General features: G+C 44.8%; 1 protein-coding gene across 8 annotated transcripts in view; it reads right to left on the bottom strand.

The window, feature by feature from the left end:
- LOC120447472 (RNA-binding protein Musashi homolog Rbp6) overlaps window positions 1–17,664 on the bottom strand; it is a 176,639-nt gene that overhangs the window by 67,025 nt on the left and 91,950 nt on the right. The window contains exon 1 of one of the 8 annotated variants that reach the window (XM_039628870.2): window positions 14,664–15,566. The exons of the other annotated variants lie outside the window; for them this stretch is intronic. The gene's annotated coding sequence lies outside the window, so the exon portion shown is untranslated. Of the gene's footprint in view, window positions 1–14,663; window positions 15,567–17,664 lie in introns of those variants that run through there. 8 annotated transcript variants of the gene reach the window in all.

The raw sequence follows: 17,664 nt of genomic DNA, 5'->3' as shown, positions 1-17,664 counted from the left end.
CGAGAGCTCACAACAATGGCAAACGGAAATTGGGTGAGGGGTTTTCTCTGCAAGGCAATGAAATCGAGGGGTTGTTCTTGCGGGCTGCTGAAGGGGGTGGGGTGGTAAGAGGATAGGGGTTTGGGAAAATGGAAAACCCTTTAACCGTGCGTAGGCTCCGCCGCCGTTCGCCAAGCGTCGCAAATTCTGTTAAGCGAAAATTTCATCAACGGTTCAGAATTTTCATTCGCCATTCAGACTTTTGCCCCAACTGCCCTGCTCCGTTCCCTTCCATCGCCATCGCCATCGTTCGTTGTTCGTTGTCAAAATGAAAGGAAAATGTCTCATAAATCCTTTTAATATTAAATGAGCTCGTTCTACGCGACAGGCTTGGCCCAACCCGCGAAAAGCGTGAGGGAAAATGGTGGAAATTCGGGCAACGCACACACTTAAAATTATGTGGCTAATGGGAGCAACTTGCCTGGAAATTGCGCGCGGAACTGCGGAGATATCTCGAATCGGCGACACATGTTCAGCGGGAAAAGCACGGAAATGCGAGGAAAATCGGGGAACTTGGGGGAAAAGCGGGAAAAACCAAGGGACCGGGGCACACTGCCAATTGTCATTAAATGTAATTTTTAAACCTGTTAGCGCATGTGTGCCATAAAATGTAAGGTTAAAAAGGGTTTTTCTTTCGGGCCTCCCTAGGATGTCCTTTTTTTTTCTGTGCGTTACCATTTGGTTTTATTGTGAAATTAGTCGACAAAAGCGGGTTTATTAAAGTTTGCCCTGAAATTCCTGATGCGTTGCCTGAATTTCGGGCCTGGACGACGAAGGGTTAAGGGGTGATTTTCAACGACAACAATTTGTAACATTTGCCGCACTTCCCGCAAGAATTTTGGCCGCCGGGGGTTTGGATGGACGAAAAAAAAAATCGACATTGCTGGAAATCGGGATTGGTTGTAACCCACTCGAAAAACGAGCTCCAACATCATTCAAAGTGACAAATTATCCATGCAAATTTTATACAAAATAAAAGGGGAGACCCACAAAACGCCCGCCGCTGTGGGAAAAAGTGTTGCATACTTATGAGTGTTGGCAAAGAGCTCCGGCATGAAATGTGAGCATTGATAGAAAGTTTGACAAATGCCAAAGGATGCCATTTCAGGATAAGAGCCATGACGGAGACGGAGCAAAATGTATGTAGGCTGCTTATTCAAGCATTATCTTTGTTCATTTCCTTTTACACTTTGCAAAATGAAACGAATGATTCTGCCATTTATTCCATGGCAGTTTTTTTAGACTAAACCTCGTTTATATTTGGTTCGAAACTTAAAGAGCTACTTTTCACTGATTATAAATGGTAATTGCATGCTGTATAAGGTGTGATGTTATGCAATAACAGGAATCAATATTAAACAAACGCTTCCTAGCTGCACAACAATATCTCAAATCACAATCAAAATATCCCACAGCTTATGTAGCCCTATTTTCTCATCAAATTATTATATTAAATTGATCCGAAAAATCAATGTGTTTGCAGTGCACGCTTGAAGTTATGTATAATTCAATATGCTCCATCAATGCCGAATTTTGGGTTCTCGGCTTTCTGTTTTTGTCTGGCTTTCAATTAAAATGACCATAATCACACACAGTCACAGACAGGACTCACCCACACCCTCGGCCACGTACACACTCACTGTCACACACACACACACGCACATAAACACACACACATGTGGCCCTGATCCCAGTGCGTTGAGCCCAAACAAAATTTGTGCAATTTCCGTTACTAATACTTTTTGGTCAATTTCCTTCGAATTTGCTTGGCGAGTCGATGCGGCAGGACAAAAAGCGATAGTTCGTTCGTCTTCCTTGTTGATTTATTGCCCTGACAGAAGGAAGTCCCATCCTCCGTTAGGTCCTTAATTTCGTTGATATTTATGCGGCAAATGTCCCTGCGAACGTAGCCAATAAACACGTTCCTGCTGTCACTGACAAGGGATAATGGGCCTGGTTCATAGAGAAATCAGCATTTGAATATGCCCCAGGGACGAGGATTGAGAGTCCGAGAGTGAGGACGGCCCTTCAAAGGGAATGCAAATTCCGAGCAAAGTCCTGCTTTTTTGTCCGGCTTTAACTTGTAAATCAAATGAAATATATGGCCGGCACATAAATACATTTTCGTAGATTGATGTCGAAGACTTAAGTTCCCCAACCCAACCCAACTGAACTGAACTGAACCGATTCGAGCTGAGCTGAGCTGAGTTGGCATTTTAATGAGCTCCATAATGCGACGAGGCAACATAACTAAAATGGCGCATCACTCACAAATTGGCGGCGAGTGGGTGGCAAAAAGGATGGCGAAATCCAGAGCACGAGAGTCCTGGCAAGTCACCTTATTTATGCATAACAATAATGAATATTATACAACAAGCCCGAAATGTAATTCTGTGTAATTAATTATTAATTTATGCGCATACATTTAACTCACACGCATTGTCGTCGACAGCAGGAGCAAAGGCAATGCCAGGACCAGGACACATGTGTGCGACTGCGTCTCAATCCCTTCGTATCCTCTCCTCTCTCTGCGACTGTGCCAGTGTGTGTGTGTGTGTGCGTGTGTGTGTTTGGCATTGGCATCCTGGCACAATGGCGGCTGGCGGATACGGAAACTGTTTTGCTGCCGTTGATGCCGATGCCATAGAGAAGCCCCGGCCATTGTAGTTGCCGATGCCGGGCTTACCCATTAATTGGTGCTATTTATGGCTTGATTGGTTTTCAACATATTCAAGCTTGCATTCGAATGTACCCTGTTTGGTAATGTTCGCCATTTATAAAATTATTATCCTTGTAAAAGAATACCTTATCTAAAGCGATCTGTATAGTTTTTGATTTAGTTTAAGCTTTAAGTTTTATATCATGCTTATCATATTATTTAATTCTGAAATTTAATTAACTTAAAATTTGTAATATTATTCCTAACTTTTATTATTTTAACCAGTTTTGGCCAGGACATGTCCTGTTCGAGCACCACCTGCATATCCTTTAATGCCGCTGCAGCGATACTAACGACTAACGACCAACAAAGTCATTCCTGATGCTGGTCGCATGTTGCTGCCTCTGTCGTTCTAATGTTAAGTTGAATTGTCATTAAAATTGTCGTCCATAATTTCGACATTAAATACACACACAGGCGGGCACACACACGCAACCTGCTAAACCTGCTACCGAGCGGCTATATACATGTGTGTGTGTGTGTATGTAAATGGTGCGGCTGGCCCCTCGATGTATGCAACACTTTTGGCTTGGCGAGCAGAGCATAAATGCTTGCCTCTGCTTAAGCAGATGTGTGAGTGAGAGTGCTCCTGATGTGTGTGTGTGTGTGTGTGCGGAGCGTGGTTAAAAAGTGCCAACGCAGCATGTTTTCAACATTGTTTAAATTTATATGGTAGACAAGCGAGCACACACACTTTGGCACACTCGAAGGACGTGGATGGGACACCCAGGACACCCAGGACACCCAGGAAGCCGCAACTTGTGCTTAAAGTTTTAAATTTGCATAACACAGCAAAGGAGCAAGAAGAAGTGTGCAGCTTGGAGCAAGGAGCAAGGGTCAGCCGAGGACATTCTAGTCCTGGCTCTCTTACGTAATTGCTGGGCTCATAAACTCCAGGACCAATCATCATTAGGCGCTCGGTCATTACATAATTATCGCAATCACAACTTACAGGTAATTGAAATTGTGTGTGTGGTGTCCATTCGGAGTCAATTTCGATAAAGTTTCCCTCAATTTCGATTCCGGTTCGTAGTTTCGTATACTGGCTTTCATTTAACGCTAATCACTTGCAGTCACACAGCGAACTCGAAACTCACTTTGAGCCAAATAATTTGTCTTTCTATTTCCGTTTAATGGCCGCAAGGCGGGGGGCTGTTGGGCAAAACCTTTCTTGCTTTCCGGCGTTATAGATTGTTTTTGGCCAAGGTCAAAAGCGGGCCACTCGGGGCGGGCTAGGTGACGGTTTTGCTTAATTAGAACATTCATTAATCAAATCAAAACCATTTGCCACCCCGGGCTTAGGCCTAGCCGGGCCACGAAAAACCAGAAAACCAGGCCAGACAATGAGGAAAAGCGAAAGAAGGAAACTTTTGGCGAATGGCGGCCAGGCACGCACAGGGCCCCAGAAGAGCTGGCTAAAAGGAGGAGAGTGGCAAATAAATTCGGTCGCACAGAAAAACGACAAGCGGCATAACAAAGCGCACAGATTCAGCCAAAGGACGCAAAATAACGGAGCCACAGGATGAGCCAACGTAATACAACAAAGGACGAGAAACGGAAAAATGCGACCATTAAAACACATTTGTATATCTATTTTTGGGGCGAAACCAGCTCGACCTCAAACTTCGTAGCGGCGGGCGGTCCGCGGCGAATGCCACAAGACCCAGGAACCCAGGAACCCCAAAAACCCGAAACTCTAACCGAAACCTAAACCGAAACCAAAAGATACAGAAACGGCGAAATGGAAGACCAACAATGGCCAGCACACAAATACTTAAAACTACTTTAATTTATGGCACACGCATTTCTGCGTTTAGCTCAGCCCCTTTTCCGTTCATTTCCGTTACTATTCATGAGAGTGGGCTCTTTTCCCGAGGTCGGAGGCCAAAGCAATCAGTCAGCAAACAACATGGCTTTGAGCCCTGCCTTTAGTCACTCTTTCAAAGGATACGCTCTCTAATAAGTCGCCCAAAGAGCGCGCCAATTCAAAGGCATCTCGAGGCGAGTGTTGCGAGTTGCCTTCCATTTCCATCAAATTTATAAGTGCGGACCCGCCGCATATATGACCCAGCCAGTTATCAGCGTACGTGGCTGAGATTTGGCTAGGAAATTAATGAGAAATCATAAATCAGAAGATAATTGGAGAGCCCTGGTGGCCCGAAAAGTCTTTCTTTTCGGTTTTACTTTAGCGGTTCTGGCGGTTTACAAAGTCAAAGCGATATCGTCAGTCACTCTGCTTCCCTTCGCTGCAGTCAGTTGCACCCGCCTCAGCGCCCAGATGCACAGAGAAAATTATAATTATTTTCAATTTTTCAATATTTCTGTACAGCTCGTGGTAAATCATGTCTAATACAACAAAGCTTATCTAAAATACTTATCTAAATGCTTATGTTAAAGACACATAGTTTATTTTGATGGCGCAATTATAAAAGACAGCTTGATCCTGTTTTTTAATGTTTTTCTCTCCGTGTACGCCCCTTTTCTGGCTTTTGTGCCAACTGCTGAGTGGGTAAATTATGCATAAGCGCACTACCAGCCACATTATGACGAGGCAGGCGGACGTCTGATGCAGAACGCAGCTGCCTGGATTATATATGAGTGGTTTGGGGATGGGGGCGGTAAGGTGAGCGGAAAGGGGCAGCGGGGAAGGGGGGGAGGGGATGGATCAGGAAAGGGGCTGGCAACTCACTTGTCAACGTGCTCATCACATTTCTTTCCAACCAAACCAAACGAAACGAAACGAAACCACCCAAAACCACCCAGTTTGCCGTTTATGCGCACCAAGGCAAACAAACAGCAAAATATTTGTATGCTAAGCCAAACACATGCGACGGCGAAGCCCCGCAATGCCACGCCCCCTTCCAGCTGCCAACAGCCGCCCTCCGCCCGCCGCCCGTCGCCCCCCTTTTCAGAGAGTCAGCCCAACGCGGCTCAAGTATTTTGCATTGCTAAGCAGAAATTATAAATCAGGGCAATTGTTGAAGATTTGCAGCCCGCACAACTAAACGGGATGGCAGGCGCAGGCGAATGAGAACCGGAATGAAAATGGAAATGGGAACGGTAAAGGGACTAGCGGGGTGGGGAGGGCGAGGGGGAGCGGTAAGGGGAAACGGTAAGGGGGAGAGGGGGGTCCTGGGATTGCGGCACGCACGCCTCGCTGGTTTCCCGGTACATGGCCGCTTCTGCTGCTGCTTCTGCTGCTGTTGTTGACTAACTGACTGGCTAAGTGACTGACTGACTCGCTGTGCTGTCTGCCCTGCACTCGAATAAAAATACCCATCAAAACGAACAAAAATTGTAGTAAAATACAACACACAACTTCACTATGTTACAATACAATATGTATACAATATGTCGTAGACAATAAAGAAATATTCTATGCGTAGAAATATGCACTACATTGTGTAGTGAGTATCACGTTTATTTGTGTCTATCTAAATATTAAAGATAAAATAATTTTATATCCAATTCGAGACTATTATTTAATAGTTTTCTGTTAACTCATGAACTTGAACATGATTTGAAGATTTTTTCCAGAAATTTGCGTTGCTTGCAGGCAACGAAGAATGAACAAGAAATTCAGAACCAGCTATGAATGTTTTGGCGAGTGCTTTTTTTCGGGGCCTCGTCTGATGAACGTGCACAGGCAGTCAAATATTTTGCAAGGACAACCGTGGAAAAATAAATAAAAAATTCCCACAAAAATGAATTTAACAATATGAAAGCAGACGCGGTGGGCAGGGAGCAGGGAGCAGGGAGGTGGAGCCAGAGAACTGAAATCATAATTTAATTTAACGTATTTTTCCTTGCCAAAAGACAAGACGGGAATCACACACATACACACACACAAGGACAGAGAAGAGCGACAAAAACAACAGATGGCAGGATGGCGGGATGGGGAGAGATTGGAAAGCAGAACTCTGGGGCAGATTCGGATCCAGAGAGTCACAATCAGCGGCAGGAACAGAAGTCCTGCTGCCAGACAGACTAAGAGCGGCGGAAATAACACGCTCCGCAGCGCCGTTTAAAAGTGTAAAAGCCGTCAAGGAAAAGCTAAAAAAAAAAAACAGCAGAAAAAAAATGGAGAAGGCAGCTGAAGGAAACAGTCGCGAGTTTTTCCATTCGCCTCGCTCATGGTATGAGTCACCTTGGTAATAGAATCGCAGCGCGTTTTGCCTGGATTTTAATTTTAGTAATGGAAGACAATGGCAGACAGCGGAGATGTGGAGAGACAAATAAGCTTAGCCAGCAATGCAGCATCGCAAGGAGAGTAAAGATGATAAGGCGGAGGGCAGCCGTAAGATTTTGCCAGATTTATTGCGCCACGTTGCAGTTTGAAGTTGTCGAGACATATAAATCTATCCGCAGCGCAGAGGGCAAATTTACACATGATTGTTATTATTTAATGCTGTTATTGTAGCTGCTGCTGCTGCTGCTGCTGTCATGCGGTTTTTTAAACGATTTTTATTAGTGGAAAGGAAGAGCGGAAAACGGAAATAACAGCCACGCGCCGTAAAGTAGACAACACATTCCGCACACACTGCTTTCTCCCCACTTTCTCCTCCCCACTTTTCCCACTTTCCCCACTTTTCCCCGCTTTCTCCAGCGTTTTCCGGGCACGACATGCAATAAATGCATTTTGCATGGTGTGCACGTAAATGACCGCCGACGATTTAAATTGTTACGCTGTGGCCGGCCGAGCGTTGTCTGCCATCAAAATGCATTACGTATACGCAATAAAAATTACGTATACGCCACCGAGTGTGTGCGTCGCACGGGGGAGTGACTGCATTTTATGCGTGCCGCGCATTATCATTTAACATTTCCGGTTCTGTTCTGTTCTGTTCGGTTCGGTTCGGCTTGGTACGGTTCACGGCGTCCTTTTGGGTGGCTGTAACAATTGGCTAAATAGTTTATTGTGTGTGCGAGTTTGGAATGATGAAATGATGCAATGATGGCAGAGGCCATCGATTGATTGGCAATTGAAATGCGCGGAGAGCGTGCGACAGGGAGTAAATCATGGTGAATTATGCAATTATAACGATCATCTGGGATTAAATAGGTAACTGATTTTTCAACATGCCTTTTAAATCACTCCGTGCCCTGCTTCTCATTTTCCATTCCATTTCCATCTCAATTTCTCGTGCCACGACATTTGGGTAAATATTTACCCTACTTTCGCTACCTTTTGGCATTTTTCATCGCTGGACTAAAAAATTGCAGTCGTTCGGCTCTGTCAACTAATCATACAGAAAGCATTTCGCCCGCAACCCGACCACCGACATTTGACCAAGCAGCTCGGGCACAATAATTTTGTAAATTATTGCGCATACGCCGAGTGTGTTTGTCAACGCAAAATAAAAACGTCAGACCGAGAACTTGTAAGCATATTTTTCTCTGGGGATCGCCGCGGTTTATCTCAGGCTTGAGCCAAAGCCCCAGCTCATTTCCAGCTCAAATAAGCGTAAGTAAATTTGTAAGACAAACAAACAGGGGGACAAGAAAAACAAAAAACAGAGACCTGCTGTTGACGACGCCACCAGCAGCAGCTTCAGCAGCAGGTGGAGCCATGGAGTGGGGCAGCTGCAGGTGGACAGGTGTACTGATGCCCGGGCAGCCCTCGAGGAGAGTCTGGCCTGTGTCGCTCATCAGGAGCACCTCCCCAGCTACCCAGTTACCCAGCTACCCCACTACACAGCTACCCAACTCCCAAGCTCTCGAGCTCCAAAGCCAAGTCAGTCCAAACAGCTCCGGGCACCAGAGAAAGACAGAGAAAAATGAATAGCTGTGGAACCTCTGGTCCGGGGCAATATTCATTCCGGTGGCAAACAAACACGCAGAAGCAACAATGGTCACAACAGCACAGCACACAGGGAAAAAGAAAAGGTCCTGAATGGAAAACAGGGGACAGTTAAGCCTCATCTTTAATTAAATCTAATGAAAAGTTGAGAACGTAGGAACAACAGTAAACAACAGATGTGAAACATATGTTCAGGTTTAATTTAAGGATATCAATTTCAGACTGCTTAGAGCTTTAAATTGCATTAATTTTTAAAAGAAGAAACCGTAGAATTTTCAGTCTTCTTTTTCAAATTTTCAGTAGCTAACAATTTCTAAAATATCACAGTATATATTGCAACTATCAACATTCAATCGCCCTGGCAAGAAATATAAGAAATGTATCCAATTTATTATTAGAAAGTGGAAGCAATAGAAAATTGATCAAGGTATTGTCAAATAAGAGTTGGAAAAGAACTTCCATCCACTTAAATTTATAAAAATCAATCTCTGCGGACTGTTGTAAGCCCAACGAACTGGTTTTCCAGAGAAGTCCGTGTTTTTTTGCTCACTGCAGAAGACAACAACAATAAGCTCACTAACGCCTCGGACGCTGCCATTTGTGGCACGCCCCGCCACGCCCACCGCCACCCACTAACCTAGCGCCCCCTCAAGTTAGTTGATGAACTTCGTGTTCAAGTTGTAGCACAAGAGTTGACGCCTCGCAGCCAAAAACTGCGACTGCTGCTGTTGATGGCCTCGCATCTGGATGGGTGGCTGCTGTGCGGGAAATGGGGGCGGGGATGGGGCGTAGGGCGTAGGGCGTAGGGCAGAGAGGAAAAGTGGGGGAAAAGCCGCCGCCAGCTGTAACACTGATAGCAATTCCAAGAGACAACAACGGGCGCCGTGAAAACTCCTGAGCAGCTCTTTGCTTTTCGTGAGTTCTTGTTTTTCTTTTAGTTTATTTTACTTTCGTGTGCCGTGGCGGCGTCGGCGTCGGCATCTTCACTTTGGTTTGATTTTATTATGTTTTTCTTTGGGACCGCACTGGCCCCCATTTTCCAGCCCACCGCCCAGCCTCCTGGGCACCCAATTTTCCCTGGCCACATGCTGCCAAGAGTTCTCTTTGCTTGTATTTGACTTGGACTCGGCGACCTTTGGAGAGGTTGAGCAGGTTGAAAAACAGTAGAGGCAGCAGCAGGAAAAGCAGCAGCATCCCGAGCCCCGTTACAATATCAAGTTAATTGTTTGAAATAAGTGTTGCCCCACCCACGCCCACCCGCCGCTTTTCTTTTTCACCCTGATTTTCCACTTCCCACAAGGCCCCGTTTGTTCTATCTTGTTGCTGATGTTGCGGTTTCTTTTGTGCCGCCTTTGGAAACTACCCACATTTATAGTGTTGTGGTCGAAGCTTCTCGCTTTTCCTCAGCTGGTTGTCAACGCCAGCCACAGCCCCAAGTTTCCCTGTTTTTCCCCCGAATTTTCTCCTCGCCCCTCTCCCACATTTTTCCACCCTTCTGCTGTTTTTGAACTTTTTCGTATTCGCATCTCTTTGCCTGTTTTTACTTTGACTGACTCTCGCCTCGGAGTCTCAATGTTTGGAGTGCACTTTACCCGGCCAACTTGAAATGAATCTAATAACTTGGCCCACACACACACACACACACACACACACACAGACACGCATAGATTGGGAGCAAAAACAATGCCCTGAAAATACTTTTTTTTTTGGGAAGAAAAGATTGTTGAAAAGCGGATTTTGTTTTGCAAGTTGCTCGAGTGCTTCGGCGGTTTCTTTTCCACTCCACACTTTCCGCATTGTTCGCTGGCAATTCAAATATTTTACTTGAGGAATTTCCCGATCCCGATCCCAAGTCGAACCGAACCGGTTATAAGTTTGCAGCCCTCCAATGTTAACAGCTCTATTAGTTCAATTTATTTGTCTGGCATGAAGGGCATGGGAGGGGGAAAAACAACAATTTTCCGGGCACCAAAAAAGCAGAGAGAACCCAGTGACATTGCCAAAGACAAAAGTGGGCGGGGCGCAGGAATTCAGCTTGATTGTGTTTGCAATTTCATAAAATAACAATTCGCCAGCGCCTTGGCATCTTTCATCCTTGTTATTGGCGCCCTGATTGCCGCCGGCGGTTGTCGCTTTTCCTGGCTTTTCCGCAGGATTCAAGTGGAATGGAATGCGTTCGTAAATAGCTGGCAAGGTGTGGGCCCGGCATCCGACTTCTCCATCTCCATCTCCACCTCCATCCACATCCGCATCCGCATCTCCATCCCCATCCGCATCGCAATATTCATCACCATTCCCATTCCCATTCCCACTCCCAACCGCATACACATCCCATTGCAGGACCAAATTCGATGGTGGAAAGTCAGGTTCCCGCTCCTGGGGCATGCCAAATTCAATTCACACAAAATACCCGTAATTCAACACCCCACGGATGGAGATGAATATGCCACTCCACTGACTGATTGCTTTTGCCTCCAAAACAAACTCCCCTAGGGCGCATTGAAATGAGTTAAACCAAAGCTGCTGCCATCCGCTCAAGTTTTCCTCGTTTTCCACGATTTTCCTCAATTTTGCTCGCCTTCCTCGATGACTTTCCCATGTCTGAGATTTCAGCAGCACAGCAGCGACATCTCAAGCGACTCGTTGACATATTTGTATTGTATTCAATCGATGAATTTCTGCAGCTTCTTCGCCGCATGGCCCATAAGGGAAAATGACTTATTTTGCTTACGCACACATTGAACAAGTCCTCAAGCAGCAGCTTGCCATCCTGCCGTCCTGCCGTCCTGCCATCCTGGCATCCAAGTATCCTGGCATCCTGGAATCCTGTGCGGGTCTTGATTGCTCTCCCGCCTTTCCATTCCTTCGGATTCTGTCCCACTCTTCTTACTATACGCGTCAAAATTTTGTATCCAAAAGACTTTTATAAAATCTAGATTTAAATGTTATTAACAAGTTCTGCCCTACAATTGTTTTCCTTTGCTTGCCAAAATGCCAGATATTTAACCTTACTTTATTATTTATCATTAAATATTTATTTTAAAACTTGAAAGTATAAACTCCAACATCTTGAAAAATCCTTATAATTACTTTTTAATTTGATCACTTTTAATTTAGCTTAAGTTTGAATCCATTGGCTATCCAGTGCTAAACTATTAATATCAAGAGAAGCTATATTTTCATTTTTCTCTTGTGTATGCTTTGACATTCGTCTTGTTTCGGCTCCTGTTCCGTTTTCCAGCGGAAAAGTTTGCGCTACACATTTTTTACTTCGCTGACTGTCGACATTCGTGTTGATATTAAAATTTTAATAAACCCCTGCACGTTGACTGGGGGAATCTTCAGCTGGTCCTTCTTTTCGAGCAGCTCCTGCTGGTGCTCCTTCCCCTTCTGCCTCTCCGCCCCCCCTTTTTTTTTCTTTTGCTCCCCCGCCGTTTTCCGCGCTTTTCCCAGCTTGTTGCACTTGACGGAAACGCGTCAGTTGGGCGCGCTCACATTTCCCCGCCACTTGCCCCACCGAGCTCCCAATTGGTTTGGCACAACGCACATTTTCATGCGGCGACGAGACGAAAAACGAAAACGCCATAATGCTGGAATTGCCATATACTATACACACTCGTACACACTCGCACACACACTGGCGTACTTGTACACTGGGGTCCCAGCTGGCTGACGGCAATGATTTCTTTCGGCTCCACGTGAAACATGTTGATAAATCAAATCCCTGGCCCCAGTCAATGCCAATGCCAATTTGGTTGACAATTGCTTTTTTTCTTTTTTTTCGCTTTTTCTCGCATGAATGACAGCTAATTGCTGAGCGGTAGGAGGGTTTTTTTGGGGCCTCCACTGCTCTGCACTTTGCAAAACTACAGCAAGCTGCAACTTTAAGCCCTTTTCAAAGACCAACTGAACAGGCTTCCGTGTCAGGCAAAAGCCAGACATTTGTAATCCATGTAGCTGTCTCCGGAATTGGCTTTGCGGCATCGGACAATTCACAGAAAAGGCCGGCTGAAGCCCTAATCGCGTTGCCCGGAATGGAATCAAATAAAATAGTTAGTAAATAATAAAACAGTCGAGCACTGGATTCGGGCTTTCGAGGATTTTCGAGTGGAATAGGGACTTTTAATGCCCGCTTAGGCTGCCGCTTGCCGCTTGCTGCTTTCCGCTTTTATGGCCAATGGCAATAGACGAAAATTTTATTATAGAAAACGTCTTTGGGCTTTGAGCCGCAGGCAGTCAACAAACCATTAAACTCAAGTGTTTACCACAAGCCCGAGTCACTAGACACAAATCTAAAATGGCAGTTAGACAACTCGAGCGATGTGGGCCAGCGGCTAATGTGGTTACCAGGATGGGTTTGGATGGGCTCCTAGGTGAGCAAAGTCCTACGGAGTCCTCGATCTCGTGGCTAAGTGCTTCGAGCTGAGCAATTTGAGTGCTTGATGGCGAATTTATTGCCAAACAGACGAAAGACGCTTATGGTTTAAACTGAGTTCGGGAGATGTTCCACAGTGCGTAACTTTATGGCTTAAAGAAAGCCAGTAGTTTCAAGTTCTCCAGTGGGAATGTTCTTCATGGCCAAGATACCACATCTTAAATATTTAGCTTTCGAGGTTGAAAAAGCTTATTCAAATATATTAAAAATTGTTCTAACACCTTGTGGAACCTTCCGAATGAAATACAATGTAGGAAGTATTTTAGTATTTCAAAGTAGCCGCCAATGGCTTTTTCATCAGCTCAAATGAAGCCATTGGCCGATTGAAACATTCATGAGCAAAAAAGTTGATGGCCGCACGGACTGCTCATCAGAAGTTCTAACCAAGTTGAAACCGCACTATAAATATATTTCAACTTATTTATGACCACTTTTCGATGAGCGCTTATTCGCGTTTACAGCCGGGTTGTAAAATTTATGAGCCAAGGGGTCAGAGGTCGTGGCTCTGGATCAGTATCAGTATCAGAGCAGAGAGACACGCGAATTGCGATGCCGCGTTTATTTTCCTGGTGCGTAATTATTTTTATGACATTTTCCCCTGCCTTTTTTGTGAGTTAGAGGTGTGGGTCAGATAGCCGGTGATACGAAAGTATGGGCTATATGGCGAAGGTCCTTTTGTCGGGCAACCGTGTTGAAGTGTTGGCGTTTGCCAAACAAATTAAAAGCAAATTATAACGAAGCAACGAAAATGAAACGAAAATGGAACGAAACGAAACGATATTATCAGGCAGTGAGGACACAAACTACATTTTAGACTCCGGCCGAAGGAGGACTTCGAGGATTCCCCCTCACTGATGATGGTCGTTGGAATTTTAATTTCTGTGTTGTGCTTTTCACTCGGGCAATGCCACTTAAAGCGATTTACTTGCAAATCTTGGTAATGGATGGCAGGCAAGGTGAGAAACGTGCCCGAGGACCAGAAGTCCTGCGGAGGGTGCGAAACGTGCCTGACGTTGGACATAAATTAATTTATTGCGTGCGCGCCTGGCCAAGAAAACAAAAAAACCAACAAAAAAAAAAGTAAAAATAACAGAAAAAATGGGAAAAGCGCTAAGAACAAAAAAAAAAAATTGAAGAAGGAAGGAAAACAAAAACAAACGACGCGATTCGTTGAATTGTTTGAGCTGCCAGCATAAAAATAATTCATTGCATACTTCTTGTTGGGACGAGACCCGAAACTTTCATTAAATAGCATTAATAATAAAGAGATGATGGTGGCATTTAGGGGGTATTTAGATATTTAGGGGACTTCTAATGAGCTGCCTTAGTGGCTTTGTGAAGGTGAACGTAATTAAATCTAAATGTTTGCAGTTTGTCCTTCATTACTGAATTGCGACAGTTTATTTACTTCATTCTTCAAGACTGTCGTCATTTTGTATTGGATACAAATATTTGTCAGTAGTTTGAAAACATTTATAATATGTCGAGAGGCAAATAGGAAAGTTGTCTTACAAAACTTGAATCTATTTTATTATTTCTTGAAAGTCCCTTTGGTAACCATCGATAGTGAAAGATTAAAGGTTTGCAGAAAAGATATTTTCTTGGGCTGCATTTGGATTTTCGCAGCACTTAGAGGGAAACTTATGCATTTAGCTATTTGAGGCACTTACAACGAGCTTCTTTGTTGGAATTGTGGCGGCTGCTGTCGTCGACAGCGGCGTGAACGTCGACTGCGGCGGCGGCGGCGGCGCTGCGACGGCGGTCACGGGCGGACTAATTGCTTTAATGGTCGCCTGCGGAAGCGGCGGCTGCTGAAATAACTCCGCTGGCTGCTTCACGTAGAACAGATTTACTCCAAAGTGTGAAATCTTGATGGGTTTTATAGCAACACCTTCGACAGGAAATGGGTGTGTGTGGGCCGACTTAGGTGCGTCGGCTAAGTTGGCTAAGATCGGCTGGCTGGCTGATCTTGGCTATATGTGTGTATTGGCTGGGCTTCAATCGTCTGAATTTCTGAATGTCTGGCTGTCTGCTGTAGCGGATTTTCCCTGTTTCGTAGGTTCGTTCACAACTTTTTGAGAAGCTCTTATTTTCGGTTTTTGGGTTGTCAGTATTTCTTGATTGAAATATTTGATTGGTTTATCTGTTTAAACACTACTAAAGCTCAACGTTTGACAGCGCGACAAATGTCCTGCTCCTGATTTCAATTTATGTTTTGGGGGATTGTTGTTGATTGCACTTGAACGCGTTGGTTGCTTAAAACACACGGTGACAAAAATCTCAGGACGCGATTGCCGCTTCGTACGGGAGAGTTATCTGTTTGTATTTCTTTTGTGTTTGTTTTTATTTTGGTTGGGAAAGCGGTTTGACTTTGTGTGGATTACTTTCGTGGATTAATTACTTGGCTCGATGACTCGATTTCGATTTTGATTCGATTCGATTTCGGTTTCCCTTCGCTGTTGGGGCTGTCGGCTGTTGTGGTTGTAGATTTGGTTTCTTGGTTTCACACTAGGCTACTTGCACGGTTTTAATTTGCTGAGGAACAGAACGCAACGACTGCTGGACTCGCTTGTCTGATAACGACTGAAGGACTCTCGCGAATTGCGTAGGATTTTTAGCAACAGCCGAGCGCAGCGGGATTCTCCTGAGCGTCGCTGCCGGCGTCGCAGTCGCCGTCGCTGCTGTTGCTGTTGCCAGTGCCATTCCCGTTGCCTTACCGCCGCTTTCCTTGCCGGCGCAGAAGCATTACAACAGCGGAAGTGGCTAACAGAGAGAGCGAGCAGGACAACGGACCGGAGAGAGCGAGTGAGAGCGCAGGATGCACCCCCACACGGAGTGGAGCTCTGTTAACTGCCAGCCCACATAGCAGCCAGGGTTGTCGAGCTGTGCCACTTTTTCCAGGATAGCACAGGCACAGCCGTAGCAATGGAAGCCTTACAAGATTGAGAGGGGAAGAGCGAGGCAAATGCATCAGAAAATCCCCAAAAATGAATGAAAAGTTGTGCCCACTAATAGTCTTCTTACTTTCACCACGAAAGTGTGGTTGCGTACTTTCAGGATCGATTTCATCCTTGATAATGAGTACACTAAAGACGGTTCTGATAGAAAGCAACTTGAATTGCGAGTATTTTAAATTTGTTTATTTGCACAAAATGCAACTGATAGCTCCTTCAAATATTCCTAATAGAATTATTGACCAATAAAAGATGCTAAGCTAGTTATCTTATTATGATCATAAACAATCGTTTTAATTTTTTTATGAAAAACCCGTAACATTACTAATTTGAAAGCATTAACATTTACTTTCCCCTTTCCACGAAACTTTTACCTACTATGTTGCAACCGAAAGCAAACAAACAAACAACAAAAATTGGACATTCGCAGAACATTCACTTTCAGCAGGAGAAATATTTTAACAGCGCTCGAGAGAAACCTTTGTATTGCAACAGTACGAGAGAGGAAGGAATGAAAGGGCTTTCTCCCAAGCTCTCCGAGAGAGAGAGGGCAAAAGCGAGAGAGAACTTGGCGCTCCACGCGCGTCATTGTTGCACCTTTATGTTTGTTTTCGTGGGTGGCCCGCGCTCGCTGGAGAGAGGGACGAAAGAGGAGCAAGGACGAAGGAAAGGAGCAGAGTGCGGAAGGGAGGGAGCAAGAGAGACGGGGAGACGATGGCGCAAACAAACAACAATAGCGATTCGAGTCGGCAGAATGTCCATGTAACCTCTGCAGAGGGTGTCGCTGATGTCCCGATGATTATGTTGATGAATAAGGATAATGCCGATGTAGCCAGGTGAGTCTTAACCGTTTGTCCTAGAAATGTGGCATTTAGGGTAAGACAGTGAGCAAATCTTACATTTATAGGTTTACTGATTAAAGGCTCTTTTCACCATTTCTATTTAAAAGATTTAACAATCATAAGCTTTTCAGTACTTAGTGCCATTCTTTAATAATTATTACAAATGAATTAATTATTTCCAGAGTATCTTAGTATTTTACAAGAATTTTCATTGACAACTGGGATTGCACTTACTACTCGTAGAATTAGAAATCACTGCATGTGAAGGCACTTAATTGATAACTTATGCTAACTATATATGCTAACTATATCGATTTAATAGGATTAATTATTATATTAAGCCCATATAGTGGCAACTATCTTCGTGCCGTTATCATCAGCTTGAAAATCGCATCCAAGTGAACGAACATCAAAGACTTTTCGTCTCTCAGCCTCATTACAATCCTCAACGTAAGTATCCTTCCTGGTTGTCTCTTCATCATCGGCATCTGTATCTGCATCATCATCGCCATTGCCATCGCCATCGTCATCATCATCATCATGGGCAAAGTTGTCCTGGTCGTTCCCGTTCTCCTCCATTGTTGTTCGTCGTGTGTCTCGTGCGTTGGTGAAAGTGTCAACTTGACATTGCCTGGAGTGCACGCGCCACCGCTCTCTCTCGCGAGCACACACACCCACACCCACACACATGTATGCATGTATTTGAGTGCTCTCCATCGGACACACACACACACACACACACACAGTGACAGCTACATCCTTACAATCCGCTTGCGTCAAATATTCTGTTGGCCCGGGGCAATTGTTGTTGCTCCTCGCTGACAAGCGAATATTGCTCGCAGCTGGGAATTTTGCTCTCGCCGAATAAGCATTCA

This window comes from Drosophila santomea, chromosome 3L (genome assembly GCF_016746245.2).
Source record: "Drosophila santomea strain STO CAGO 1482 chromosome 3L, Prin_Dsan_1.1, whole genome shotgun sequence".
Lineage (NCBI taxonomy): Eukaryota > Metazoa > Arthropoda > Insecta > Diptera > Drosophilidae > Drosophila > Drosophila santomea.
This window is presented reverse-complemented; position numbering and strand designations above follow the sequence as displayed.